Source organism: Aulonocara sp. 'chitande type north' Nkhata Bay, linkage group LG22 (assembly GCF_057382095.1).
Source record: "Aulonocara sp. 'chitande type north' Nkhata Bay isolate Kocher_YH1m ecotype deep benthic linkage group LG22, A_spYH_male_GT1.1, whole genome shotgun sequence".
In the NCBI taxonomy this organism is placed as follows: Eukaryota; Metazoa; Chordata; class Actinopteri; order Cichliformes; family Cichlidae; genus Aulonocara; species Aulonocara sp. 'chitande type north' Nkhata Bay.
The window spans coordinates 21,731,309-21,745,327 of NC_141364.1; the positions used below are offsets into that span (position 1 = coordinate 21,731,309).

At 41.4% G+C, this 14,019-nt stretch overlaps 1 protein-coding gene across 2 annotated transcripts in view; it reads left to right on the forward strand.

The window, feature by feature from the left end:
• The window catches only part of sp8a (sp8 transcription factor a), a 21,320-nt gene continuing 7,301 nt past the window's right edge, over positions 1-14,019 (forward strand). Inside the window, exons 1-2 of one of the 2 annotated variants that reach the window (XM_086279572.1) lie at positions 1-156; positions 9,877-9,982. The gene's annotated coding sequence lies outside the window, so the exon portion shown is untranslated. Of the gene's footprint in view, positions 157-9,876; positions 9,983-14,019 lie in introns of those variants that run through there. The other variant, XM_086279573.1, reaches the window with a different exon arrangement.

Genomic DNA, 14,019 nt, shown 5'->3' on the forward strand with positions numbered 1-14,019 from the left:
TGGCTTTGTTTTAGTTTAAATGTTAGCTAAATGATTGATGCTTCCTGGTGTCTGGCTTGAGTGGAAGACAGCCGGTATGTCTCATTGGGTATTGTGCCAGTTCAGGGTGTGGGTGGAATATGCTCCTAACCCGCGAAGAGAAAAACCTTTGTCAAGGTGAGTTTTTTCTATGTGACTGGATGTTTCATAGATGTTTTTTAGACCAGTGCTGTTTGAGTTTACCACCCACTCCTTGTTTGTCACTCTTTAAAAAGAAGCAGCTAACAATGCTCATCATCTCTTCAACCTTCATCACAGGCTGAATTTCCTGCGTATGATCTGCTGAAGTTCAAACCACAGAATAGAATAGTGAAGAAAGGGGATTCATGTGACTTTAGATGTGTCATAGTTGTTGTTTCATTTTAGTATTTCAAATCTACTGGTTTTTACCTGCACAGTTATCACTAGAGTTTGCAGTGGATGTTCAAAAAAAGAGAAAATATTCGGTGAGCAGCAGTGGTGAGAATACCTTGTTAATGTCAAATGTCAGAGCTGAATGGCCAAACTGCTTCAGGCTGATAGGAAAGCTACAAAGATTCAAATAGCCTCTCATTACAACCAAGGCAAGTAGAAGAGCATCTCTGAATGTACAGCAGGTTGAACCTTGAAGCAGATGGGCTACAGCAGCAGAAGACCAGGACAGGAAACTGAGGCTGCAGTTAAGACATGCTTACCAAAATTAGCTGGTTTAAATAGTGTGGGGGACTTTCTTGGTCCACTTTGTTCTTTTTTATACCAACTGAACATCATTTAAAAACAGTCTACTGGGTGTTGTTGCTCACCATGCCCACCCTTTTATAAACAGAGTCCATTAGTCTTGTGACAGATTCTGTCAGCAAGATGTCACAAAGCTCAACTGATCTCAGATACGAATGTGCCAATAAACTCACTGATTAAGTCACCAGATCTCAATCCAATACGGCACCTATGGAATGTGCAGGAACAGGACATTCACATCATCGATGTGCAGTGGAAAAATCTCCATCATGTTAGTGTGGACCAAAGTCTCTGAATGTTTCCAGAACATTGTTGGATCTATGCCATCTATGCTAAGAATTAACCCTTTCAAACATGAATTATTACAACCTTTTTTCTTAAGTATTTTTATTCATCTTTAGGCATGAAAAAACATATTTGAACTACTTTTCAAAGAGTTTTTTTACATGTCCACTTAGGTGGACAACATACGTTTTGACAAACTAATAAATGATATGCACTGTGTGTTGTGTTTATGTGCAAGTATACCATCAACACTGACACAAATACAAGAAAACAGCCTTTTAATAGCTGTCCGCTGCAGTGACCACTATGAGTTAAAGGGTTAAGGCAGTTCTGAAAGTAAAAACTGGGTCCAACCTGGTGCAAGGTGTGCCTAATAAAATGACAGTTGAGTGCATATCTCAATTGTTCCTCTCTATTGTCATACGCTATTCTGCAGGTCCATAATTATTTGTGTCTGCAGGGGGGAGTTAAGAATTCAATAATGTCTTTACTGTCTGCTTAACACAGTAACACAGTATAATGTAGAAAAAAACCCTTTTCTCAACCAACTACTGCTGAGTGATTCTAAATATGGGAATTAAAACAAAATGTTTTCCGTTTTTGCAAAAAACATATGTTTTATATATTCCTTTAATCATCTTTCGATATCTCAGGTTCTGCATTTTTATTGAAAAATGCTGAAAAGGTATTTCATTTTGTTTCCAGTACATCAGACTTCAATAAAAAACTGATAAATAGGATTTTTTTATGTTCATTTTAAGTGAGTAGCTGCATCAAACTGAATTACAACCTAGTTTTGTTTTTTGTTTGTTAGTTTTTAATCCCTTTTGAAATATACATTTGAACAGCTCGTAAAAATATAAGTACAGTGTTTGTCAGAAATGAGGAAGTGCTCTGGTTCTTTTAAATAAAGAATGAATGACAGACATAATCCGGATACAGAAAGAATTTTTGTGACATCAGATACTGGTTGTCACACCCTGCTAGAAGACTCTGATAAGCCTGACAACAGTCTTTGACTGTAAAACTAATAACAAATTACCTTGTGACAGGCTGGATTACTTTGTGTGCATGTGTGTGTGTGTGTGTGTGTGTGAGAGTGTCTAAATGTGTGTCAGTGGGATACAAGTTTGACAGATTCTGTCTGTGCCCAGAACATTCTTCACATATGGTTTAATTGACTGGAATAATAAGGTTTTATTGCTTAAAAGAAAAAGAAAAAAAACAAAATAAACATCTCTACTCTAAAGTATGCGTGCATGTGTGAGTGTATGTGTGTGATTGTATGTGACTGAGAGAGGTGTGTCCAAAAACAGGTGAAGTGTTTCCAAAGAAATACTTCTGCAGTGACCTGGAACACAAGAAAACAGAGCATTGTGCTAATACTTGAGAAGCATCTAATCAGACTTTTAGTATCCTTCTCTCCTGTTCTTGTCCATATCTTGCTGTTAAGTGCTTGTGTTAGGTGTTCTCTTGTTGAGAACAAATCTAATGCAGGACTGCCTTACTTAAAATCTTTTAAGCAATTTTTCGGTGTTTTTTTTTCAGTTATTTTATGGACATATTGTGTAATTCAGTCAAAGCTGCAGTTATAATAATTAACTTTGTTTTTCCCCCCTTTTTTTCTTCAAAGTGAACAGTTGCCTCACACGTTTTCTCCCCACAATCCAAAACATTCTCCTTTGATTGCTTCATGATTTCAAACTGGACATACTGTATGAATGTGAGAGTGGGAAGCTGGGTCTCTCTTTGTCTTAGCTCTGGATTGGCTTGGATAGTTTTCATACATACATCATATGGCATGATTTTGCATTCATGGTTTAAATGTGACCTTACTGTCTCAAAAATCACTAGAAGGTATTAGTTATAGTGAAATTCTAATCATCAAAAGAGAATATCTTTGAGTTTTACTGCAGCCTCGACTGTTACACAAACTGTTTACTTTTCTGTCTTCAGCTCTTTGCCCCAACTTCAACCATGATACTTAAAGCCAAACCTACAGTAATTAACACTTCTGTGACTCAGAAGACATCCTCAAAGACCAAATCTGAGTGGCATATGCAGGAGTTTACTATTATATGTACACATTTGCAAAGGTGATAGAGACATAAAAGATGCACAAAGAGAAGGGAAAAGTCAACCTGCGGTCAGGCTCCAAAACTATATGACCCTGAGAGATCACAGGTCAAAGACCTCCTGAGGAGATGAGATGCTCAAAGATATAACATCATTACAGGAGAGGTAGGAGCAAGACCTTGAACTGAGAGTAAACTCTGAGATGAACTTTGCCCCCGTAAATCATGCAGTACAGCCTAAATTTAGTTCAAATTATGGGCAGATTAAAGCACAAACTCAGAATTCCTTGTTATTATTGTTTTTAGTTCAAAGCACTGAAATTGTTTGGCTTTGTTTATGAGATGCATACACAAACGGGAAGTTTTTTCAGCATCGCCACTTGACAGGAAAAATGTATAACCGAATTCAAAGACACAGAATTAAGCTGCACTGAAAGACTATTAAAGAGGACAGGTCTCATGCTGTGCTTTCAGACAGTGAGCAAGTATGTGTTTAAACAGTCTCTTTGAAGCTAAATGTGAAATGATTAAGTCCACTTAGAAGTCTGCGTGGCTCTTCAGTGTGCGTTCATGTGTGCGTGCATGGAGCTCTTTGAAGATGGCACTCTTGTGAGCTCAGGAAAACCTTTACAGCAGTGCTAAGTGGAGGGTGCAGCTCACTATAAAGATCCAAGATAAGTGTGTAATGTGTGTATTCATGAGTTGTGTGTTTGTGTAGTTGAGGCAGGACCTGACATGACTTGAGGGCCCGGTAGAGCTGACGCCAGCCCCTTGTTTCTGGCTGTCTGTATGCGTCCTGAATGACAGCCCAGAGGCAGTGCGTATGTGTGTGGTTAGGTGGGAAAAGAAAGGTTTCATGTTCGACAGGAACCATCAATAAAACAGCAACCGTCAAATCGCCTCAAAACCACCTGAACCTGCTCTGAGAAAGTGTGGAGGAATGTGTCTGAGTGTGTTTGAGAGGGAGAGAGAGAAGAAGAGCAAGACGGAGAGTGAAAGATAGTAGAGGATGTGTGTCGACATGTATTCTCTCTTCTTTAACTTGTTCAGTGACTTCAGCAGCTCTAATTGGTGACCATGTAAAGCATGGTTTGCGCGAGGCTGTGCCTCTGCAGAGATTTGTCAGATGCACAGATGATATTTAAGCTTGCCCACATTTCCAGGCAAATCTTGGGGGGCGGGGTCTGCATTTATGTGTGGAATAAATTAACAATTTGTTGCACGGAAATTAGCATGAAAAAGCAAGCGGCTGTTTTCCAGTCAATTTAACATCAGCCATCTCTTAGTGCTTTTCTTAGCGCCTCCCTTCTTCTGCTCTCTCTAGCCTCGGAATTTTATGGCAGGCATTGTGGCGAGTTGAAGCGCAATGATGGGGAGGAGGATGAGCTAGCCATGAGCGTAGCATTGATTGTGTGGGTTTGTTAGTATGTGTCTGTTTCTGTGCATATGTATGTGAGTGCTATTGCATTAAGTTGCACTGAAAAGTGCTTTGGTCTGCAAATCTGCAAGAAGTAATTGACATTTCACAGCAGCAGAGGTAAAAAAAACAAAAAAACAAAACAAAACAGATTCATGCTTTAAAGAATATAATAGTACTTGTAATACAATACTACTACAGCACTGTGTGCACATTATACACTACCTTATGACTTACAAAGTAAGTTAAAGCACTTAAGTAATTTAGACTTTTAGGATTAGTTGAAGAGAAACCACTCAGAGGACTGCTGCAGTCCCAGTGTGGTGTCATTTTCCATAACTTTTCATAATGAGGTTGTGGGAATTTAACCCATGCAGAGACTACAGAGATGCACTTGTACACAGTTCTCCAAAAAGTCAGCACATAGTCCAAAACCCACGACACTGCATGTAGGTGCTTATTGAAGCTAACTTGAACAAGACATTCACTGCAAATAAGTTCTGTATCCATTATGACTTATGGTTATAGTCAGTTTACATACACTCAACATATATATGTGTGTCATGGTCACTTTGGGTTTTTACTGATTTCTTCAATTGTTCTTTTCCAGAGTGGAATTATTTTACAGCATATATCTTTAATGACTTTAAAAAACAAGAACTGTATGCAGAACTTTGGCTTTATTTAGGATGTTCTCTAATCCACACAGCATGAATACATTACTCCTAATATTTGGATAAATCTCCCTTAGCAACTTTCATCAAAACCAGATGCTTTGGGTAGCCATCATCAAGCTTCTGTCTGGTTATTTGACCACAGTTCTTGGCATAACTGCTGCAGTTCATTTAAACTGGTTAGTTTCCTGGCACAGACCAAGCGTCATCCATCAAACCAATAATTTGTTATGAAGTTGAATAAGTGGAAGAATTTCTCCTCCTTGTTATCACATCTACTTTGTGCAGTGTACCAGTACCTGTTAAAGCAAAACAGTCCCACAGAATGATGCTACCACTACCCTGCTTGGTAGCTGATACAGTGTTTTTAGGTTTGAAGGCCTCTCTGTGTGAGGATCTAAACGTATTCTACGCTAGATTCGACACAGCGAACACCATGAGACCGGACAGTGTGCGCACCGCGGATGACGTCAGTGCGCACACTGTGTCTGAGGAGGATGTGCGGAAGTGCTTCAGGAAGGTGAACGCACGCAAAGCTACTGGTCCGGACGGGATTCCCGGCCGCGTCCTCAAGTCATGCGCGGCTCAGCTGGCTGGAGTGTTCACGCACATCTTCAACCTTTCCCTCTCTCTGTCTGTAGTCCCAGCCTGCTTCAAAATGGCCACCATCGTCCCTGTACCCAAATCCTCCACCATCTCCTCATTGAACGACTGGCGACCTGTAGCCCTGACCCCCATCGTAAGCAAATGCTTCGAGAAGCTGGTCAGGGACTTCATCTGCTCTGCACTACCCAACTCACTGGACCCTCTACAGTTTGCATACCGCCACAACAGGTCCACTGATGATGCCATAGCCCTGACACTACACACTGCCCTGTCACACCTGGAGAAGAGAGACACGTATGTGAGGATGCTGTTTGTAGATTACAGCTCAGCATTCAATACCATCGTTCCCTCGAAGCTGGACAGGAAACTGCAGGATCTAGGACTGAGCAGCTCCCTCTGCAGCTGGATCCTTAGCTTCCTGTCTGACAGACGCCAGGTGGTCAGACTGGGCAGCATCACCTCATCCCCCATCACACTGAACACTGGTGCTCCACAGGGGTGTGTACTGAGCCCTCTCCTGTACTCACTCTACACCTACGACTGCACAGCCACTAACAGCTCCAACATCATTGTGAAGTTTGCGGACGACACTACAGTGGTGGGTCTTATCACCAACGGTGATGAGACGGCTTACAGGGAGGAGGTCAGCGCCCTGACCCACTGGTGTCAAGACAACCATCTCACCCTCAACGTTGCAAAGACAAAGGAGTTGATAGTGGACTTCCGGAGGTGCAGAGAAGTACACACCCCCATCACCATCAACGGCGCTGCTGTGGAGAGAGTGAGCAGCTTCCGGTTCCTTGGCGTACACCTGGCTGAGGATCTTACGTGGTCAGTACACACAAACAAAACAGTGAAGAAGGCCCAGCAGCGCCTCTTCTTTCTCAGGAGACTGAAAAGATTCGGCATGAGCCCCCGCATCCTCAGGACCTTCTATCGCTGTGCCATTGAGAGCATCCTCACTGGATGCATCACCACCTGGTATGGCAACAGCACCGCCTACAACTGCAAAGCTCTCCAGCGAGTAGTGCGGTGCTCTGAACGGATAATTGGAGGTGAGCTTCCCTCCCTCCAAGACATCTACAGGAAGCGGTGCCTGAGGAAAGCGGGGAGGATCATCAAGGACTCCAGTCACCCCAGCCATAAACTGTTCAGACTGCTTCCATCAGGAAGGAGGTTCTGCAGCATCCGGTCCCGTACCAGCAGACTGAGAGACAGCTTTTTCCATCAGGCCATCAGACTGCTGAACACGTCATAGACACCTCATCTTCACTACTGGAACTTCAACATTATGCACTCCACACTGTATATAAATGCCACTTGTTTTGCACATATTCAACTCTGTATATTTTATATATTTTATTATTATTATTATTATTATTATTATTATTTTATTTTATTTTTTTACTATTTAATTTGTAAAAATGTGTATACACACACACACACACACACACACACACACACACGTAGGAAAATATTTAGTATACACATCCAGAAATGCATACACTATTATATATTGTACATATATTTATTAGTTTCAGGTTGGCCATTCTTGTATTTTGCTCGTTTGTGTTGTTGTGTTTGCACATCTCTGTTGCTTGTGGGGCTCGCACACAAGAATTTCACTCGCATGTGCTGTGCCAGTGTGCCTGCACATGTGATGTGACAATAAAAAGTAATTTGATTTGATTTGATTTGATTTGAAGGCCTCACCTTTACGCCTCCAAATGTAGCTCTTGACAGTTGTTTTTGACACTGCCCCCTGGAAACAGTACACAGCTACACCTTTGCAGAGCAGCTTTGACCAGCACAGCACACATTCACAATTCACCTATTATCATTCATTAATTAAACTGATAGTGTCTCTTAAGAAAATTTCTACCTATTTAACTTACAGCTCGGTGCTTTGCACTTTTCTGACGGCAAATTCTACTCTTTATGAAGGATCTGGTTTGTACCTTCGGCAATGTTATTTATATAGCACATTTCATAACATGTGAACATAATGTGCTTAACATAAAAGTAATAATTTCAAAACACACACAAAAATAACAGTTATCTTTCAAGCCCTTTTGATCAAATTTTGGATTTGTGATCTGAGCTTAACAGACAGGTTACTAAACCATGTAGTATTGCCATAATGGATGAAAAATTCAGTAGTTGCCCTATAGAGTAATTTTCCAATGCTTTCATCCATCACATGGGTCCCAAAGTGATCATCTTAAAGTTGTCCCTTGCTTAACCTTCTCTCCGCAACTTAAAACCAAGCTGTGATCTAAAACTAATCTCTGATGGATCTTGGCTTGCTTACCTTTTTGTATTGATTTCTGCAATGTTTGTGTATACTGTGAAAAAAGGAGAGAGCTCAAGCAGCTCTTGGGGACTCTCACACTCATACCTGTATGTACTACCGAAACCATAAAGTTCACCTGCCACTTCTTTTAATTAAAAAAGCAAGGAGAAAAACAATGCCTTTTTACTCTAAACAAAAGAGCGATCAAGCACAAGGCTAGGTAGAAAAGGAGAGGGGGCAGGGCTAAGGAGGCGGACACTTATACGGCCATACCCCATATACCTTGCAGGTGTCCTGCGTTTAGCATCATTGGGTGACACCTGTAAACTCAGAAGCAGAAGAAAACAACAACAGTAACAGTGATCTGTAACACCAGGTACATTTAAAGTGAGCACATAACTGAAAAAAGTTTAAGAACTGTGTAATTAGGGATATAATATGCAGATATATAATTCTATCTAAGCACTGAAATCTTAATTAAACTGAAAACTTAAAAGAGTCAAACTTTTAAATGTCCAAAATATCACTTCACATGAAGAAGTGCTAGAGAAACATATGAATGCTTAGAGGAGTCAGAGTGCTTATAAGCATCAGTAGCAGCAGATGTCCATATCCTAGAGTTTTCCATGAGACTTCCTTTTGCTTTTTTGATGACACTTGATCAAAATAATTTAGGATGCCTTGTATTAAGCTCATTGAGTCATTGATTAAGACTAAGAAGAAGACTAAGATAGGTGCCGTAAACTCGTAAATGTATTTAATTAAGGTTTCCAGATTTATAGAGCTCAGATCTGCACTGATTATACAAGAAGACACAATAACAAAATATATATATCATGTTCAAAAGCTAAAAAAATTATAAATCACAATAAACCTGGCTGATGGTCTTCGCTTTAGCAAACATGCAAACTTAAATTCTCCGAAAGTTAGCTGCTGCGAGCGGTAGTCGTCCAGGTGAGGATGGGAGGAAAAAACCTCACAAACAAGCCTTCTAATGCTGATGTGGGTGTCTACTCAATCACCACTTCCATCAGACAGACAGATGGACTGCTAGCCAACAGGACACACTCACACAAGATGACCTAGACCCCCCACGCTGAGGTAGCAGCGATCAGACGCATCAAGTCCATCCATCAAGACTGAAAGTGAAAAATGACGTCTGGAAGTGTATGATTATGCTCCTGGGCTTCAGCTCATCAATCAATGGACGCACATACATTAAACACAGAGAAGACACAAAAACCTGAAAAATGAACATGAGTAAATTAATCTTCTTGTCTGAGGAGTGTCTGTGCGGTGGTGAAGAGCAAGAAGAGGAATGAACAGAGTTATTGGTGAAGAGAACCAAGATCACGGTCAGAGCGGGATTTAATCAAGGAGAACGAGTTTGTCCGAGTGCTCCTCAGTGGTTGAGTTTGGAGAACAAGGCTGGCTTCAGGAGAAACACTGCGGCAATAAAGACAAAATCTTGTTTGCTGATTGTTTTAGGTTTTTGCTACCTTATCACTACATGCTGATAAAAAAAAAACTTCAACACCATTTGCAGAATGGTGATACACGTGTTTGAAGCTTAGCCATGATATCAAACACTTCAGGGTAGTGTTTGGGAGATATGCTTCCTGTTAGTTCTGAAGTCAGATTTCGGAGCTGGGTGTCACATCTAATTAAAGTTGACTTCGTTCCAGCAGTAGTAGTCGTAAAATAACTTTTTCCCAATAAGACAATGTCAATATGAAGTTGGTAAAACTCAATCTGCCAATGTTTTGACAGACAAATCCTCCTTCCTCCTCTGTTGCTAACACAAAGCTAGCCAAGAACTCTTTAAGCTGAGTGAATGCTGACCCCAGCCCAGCAGCCAGACCCTGAACTTCAACAGGTAACAAACTTATGAGCAGTCAGCCTGCAGCCTCTGTTTTTATCTGTTTATGGTTCTAAGGTAGAATCACTGTGGCAATTTTGGCTGTTTTTCATCTTTGCTTTGTCCTGTTGGTTTTTTGTGCTTTTTACTAAATGAAAAATTTACTTACCAAACAAACTCAGCAGGTGACTGCTTTGATGGTCTTTTAGTACAATACAGCACTTGTACTGCATCTTAGCTGTCTCATACAGATGAGGAGGGAGAGGCTATAGAAGATATAGAGTTATCTGCTAATGCTAGCACTGGTTAGCAATGTGCATCGTTTTTGTAGTTATTTCCCTGTCAAAATGTGATTTCATGTACACCACACACTGAACAAAAACTTAACTCTGCATAACTTTAAGCCATTGTAGGATTTAAATAAGTTATGCAAACCCTATTAAACCCGCTTGTATTTGCTATGAAGGGGAAATTATCTGTAGAAACAATCAGTGTTTTTATATCAAACTGTAAACATATTTATTTCTGCTATAGATTTTGGGCATTTAAACATACAGTGGGGCAAAAAAGTATTTAGTCAGCCACTGATTGTGCAAGTTCCCCCACTTAAAATGATGACAGAGGTCAGTAATTTGCACCAGAGGTACACTTCAACTGTGAGAGACAGAATGTGAAAAAAAAATCCATGAATTCCCATGGTAGGATTTGTAAAGAATTTATTTGTAAATCAGGGTGGAAAATAAGTATTTGGTCACCTCAAACAAGGAAAATCTCTGGCTCTCACAGACCTGTAACGTCCTCTGTAAGAAGCTTTTCTGTCCCCCACTCGTTACCTGTATGAATGGCACCTGTTTGAACTCATCATCTGTATAAAAGACACCTGTCCACAGCCTCAAACAGTCAGACTCCAAACTCCGCCATGGCCAAGACCAAAGAGCTTTCGAAGGACACCAGGAAAAGTATTGTAGACCTGCACCAGACTGGGAAGAGTGAATCTACAATAGGCAAGCAGCTTGGTGTGAAAAAATCAACTGTGGGAGCAATCATCAGAAAATGGAAGACATACAAGACCACTGATAATCTCCCTCGATCTGGGGCTCCACGCAAGATCTCATCCCGTGGGGTCAAAATGATCATGAGAACGGTGAGCAAAGATCCCAGAACCACACGGGGGGACCTGGTGAATGACCTGCAGAGAGCTGGGACCAAAGTAACAAAGGTCACCATCAGTAACACACTACAACGGCAGGGAATCAAATCCCGCAGTGCCAGACGTGTTCCGCTGCTGAAGCCAGTGCATGTCCAGGCCCGTCTGAAGTTTGCCAGAGAGCACATGGATGATACAGCAGAGGATTGGGAGAATGTCATGTGGTCAGATGAAACCAAAGTAGAACTTTTTGGTATAAACTCAACTCGTCGTGTTTGGAGGAAGAAGAATACTGAGTTGCATCCCAAGAACACCATACCTACTGTGAAGCATGGGGGTGGAAACATCATGCTATGGGGCTGTTTTTCTGCCAAGGGGACAGGACGACTGATCCGTGTTAAGGACAGAATGAATGGGGCCATGTATCGTGAGATTTTGAGCCAAAACCTCCTTCCATCAGTGAGAACTTTGAAGATGAAACGAGGCTGGGTCTTCCAACATGACAATGATCCAAAACACACCGCCCGGGCAACAAAGGAGTGGCTCCGTAAGAAGCATTTGAAAGTCCTGGAGTGGCCTAGCCAGTCTCCAGACCTCAACCCCATAGAAAATCTGTGGCGGGAGTTGAAAGTCCGTGTTGCTCGGCGACAGCCCCAAAACATCACTGCTCTTGAGAAGATCTGCATGGAGGAATGGGCCAAAATACCAGCTACTGTGTGTGCAAACCTGGTAAAGACCTATAGTAAACGTTTGACCTCTGTTATTGCCAACAAAGGTTATGTTACAAAGTGTTGAGTTGTATTTTTGTTATTGACCAAATACTTATTTTCCACCCTGATTTACGAATAAATTCTTTACAAATCCTACCATGTGGATTCATGGATTTTTTTTTCACATTCTGTCTCTCACAGTTGAAGTGTACCTCTGGTGCAAATTACTGACCTCTGTCATCATTTTAAGTGGGGGAACTTGCACAATCGGTGGCTGACTAAATACTTTTTTGCCCCACTGTAAGAGTCTATGGAGACTGAATCACGTTTAGAGCCAGTTAAAGCAGTCATTTGACAAACTGCAGTTGGATCCATTTTCTTAGCCCCAGAGGTTGACCCTTCACTGTGGCCCACAGTTCCATGTTATTGTTGAGAATCCGCTGATAGTCACACGAGACAACAAAATCTGTCCATAAAATAAAGTGAAGCTCAGTGTAGATGATAACTTGAGCCATGACAATAAAACTATTTATTTTAAGTCAGATCTTTACTATCTTAAGAACTAAAGGGGAAATTATGGTACAGCTGTTTGTCAGATGGCGACAGTGTCAAAAACATGTGGTACCACCACTTTGTGGGCTTGATGGTGCTGTAGTTGGTCCATCAGCCAGCCATACAAAAGAGCTGAAGTGAAACCTAGTGTTACAAACAATGAAAAGTGTCCACTGTACTCACTGTTTTATGTTTTCATGCTTTTCCCATTCCTTGTGAGCTCCACTATCGCTCCCTACCCGGTTCCGGTCACTGTCAACCAATCAGCATTTGACCGACAGATGTCGAGCAACATGCAGCTGGGATCTTAAAGGAGTGGTTGACAGCACTAATCTGTGGGCTTGCTGTAGACACAATTGCAGTACCGTAAAGTTAGCCTTTCCAAACCTTTAAAAACTGTCATTTAATTAGCAGCAGTGGTAAAAGATGGCCTGAGAAAAAACAAAGAAAGTAAAATATGAAACAATTACTTCTACTTACTATTTACTTTCTAGAAATCGCTGCATCACCATTCAAAATATTTATAAAAATCTATTTATTTATAGTCAATTCCTAGCACAGTTAATTGGTAGACCAGTAGTTGGGTTTTTTTTAATACTTTAATATTAAAAGTTGCAAACCTGAGGTGACACTTGGGTTATGTACACTGAGATGATGTGAAGACAAGGCGGAGGTCTCTCCATGAGGTTTAAGCTACGTTAACAGAGCGCAGCAAGAGTGTATACAAGCAGTGACCTGCAATCAGCGTACACACTCCCTTTCATCACAAACATCAACGACTTCTGAGAAAAATCAATGAAGACTCCTCCTCCAGAAGCATCTCATTAATATCTCGGTGCGCAGAACAGCTCCTCGGCATAAATCAGCAGCTTTACTGGGAGTAGTTAACAGAAACGTGACGAAAGTTGATGGAGGAGCAGAGAAACTCATAACGCAAGCAGCTTTAGTGAAGACGCTTGTTGAAAAGATACCACTTTCAGCACAACATGCATGTGTGTGCGTTTGTGTGTGTGTGTGTGTGTGTGTGTGTGTGTGTGTATGAGTGAAACTCCGAGTGAGACTGAATGAGAGCTTTTCATCCACTCCAGTTACTAATCACAGTCTCATTCTCTCACACCCTGCATAATTCTCCTCCCCACCTTTATAAATCTTTCTTCTCACTCCACCTCTTCCTGTCTTTCTGAGGGCAGAGACAGCAGATGTGTTGGCAGGTTAAATGACCTCTGTGATGTACGACTTAACAAACCCCGAGCATCCATCAACACTAACCCTCAGCGTGTGTGTGTGTGTGTGTGTCTGTGTGTGTGCGGAATAAAGAGAGGAAAGAGAGTGCTCATAAAGTGCAATTTCAATTCACCTTCATCCCAAAACTTGAGCCAAACAAACTCGGCAGAGGTGTCTACACACTCATCCTCCCAACCTTTCTCTCCTCACTGACAAATCCTCCCTCCTCCTCTTTTTTTTTTCTAATTTCATGAATGGGTTTGTCTGCTGGTGTATGTATATGCGCTGTATACATGAATGCGAATGAAGCCGTTCAACAGTGTAATTACATTGGCCTGGATTCCCTCAATCTGCTGCACGGGCTGATGAGAGATGTCCTCTCTGACCCCTGTATGTGCGTGAGAGCGACAGAAAAATGAGGG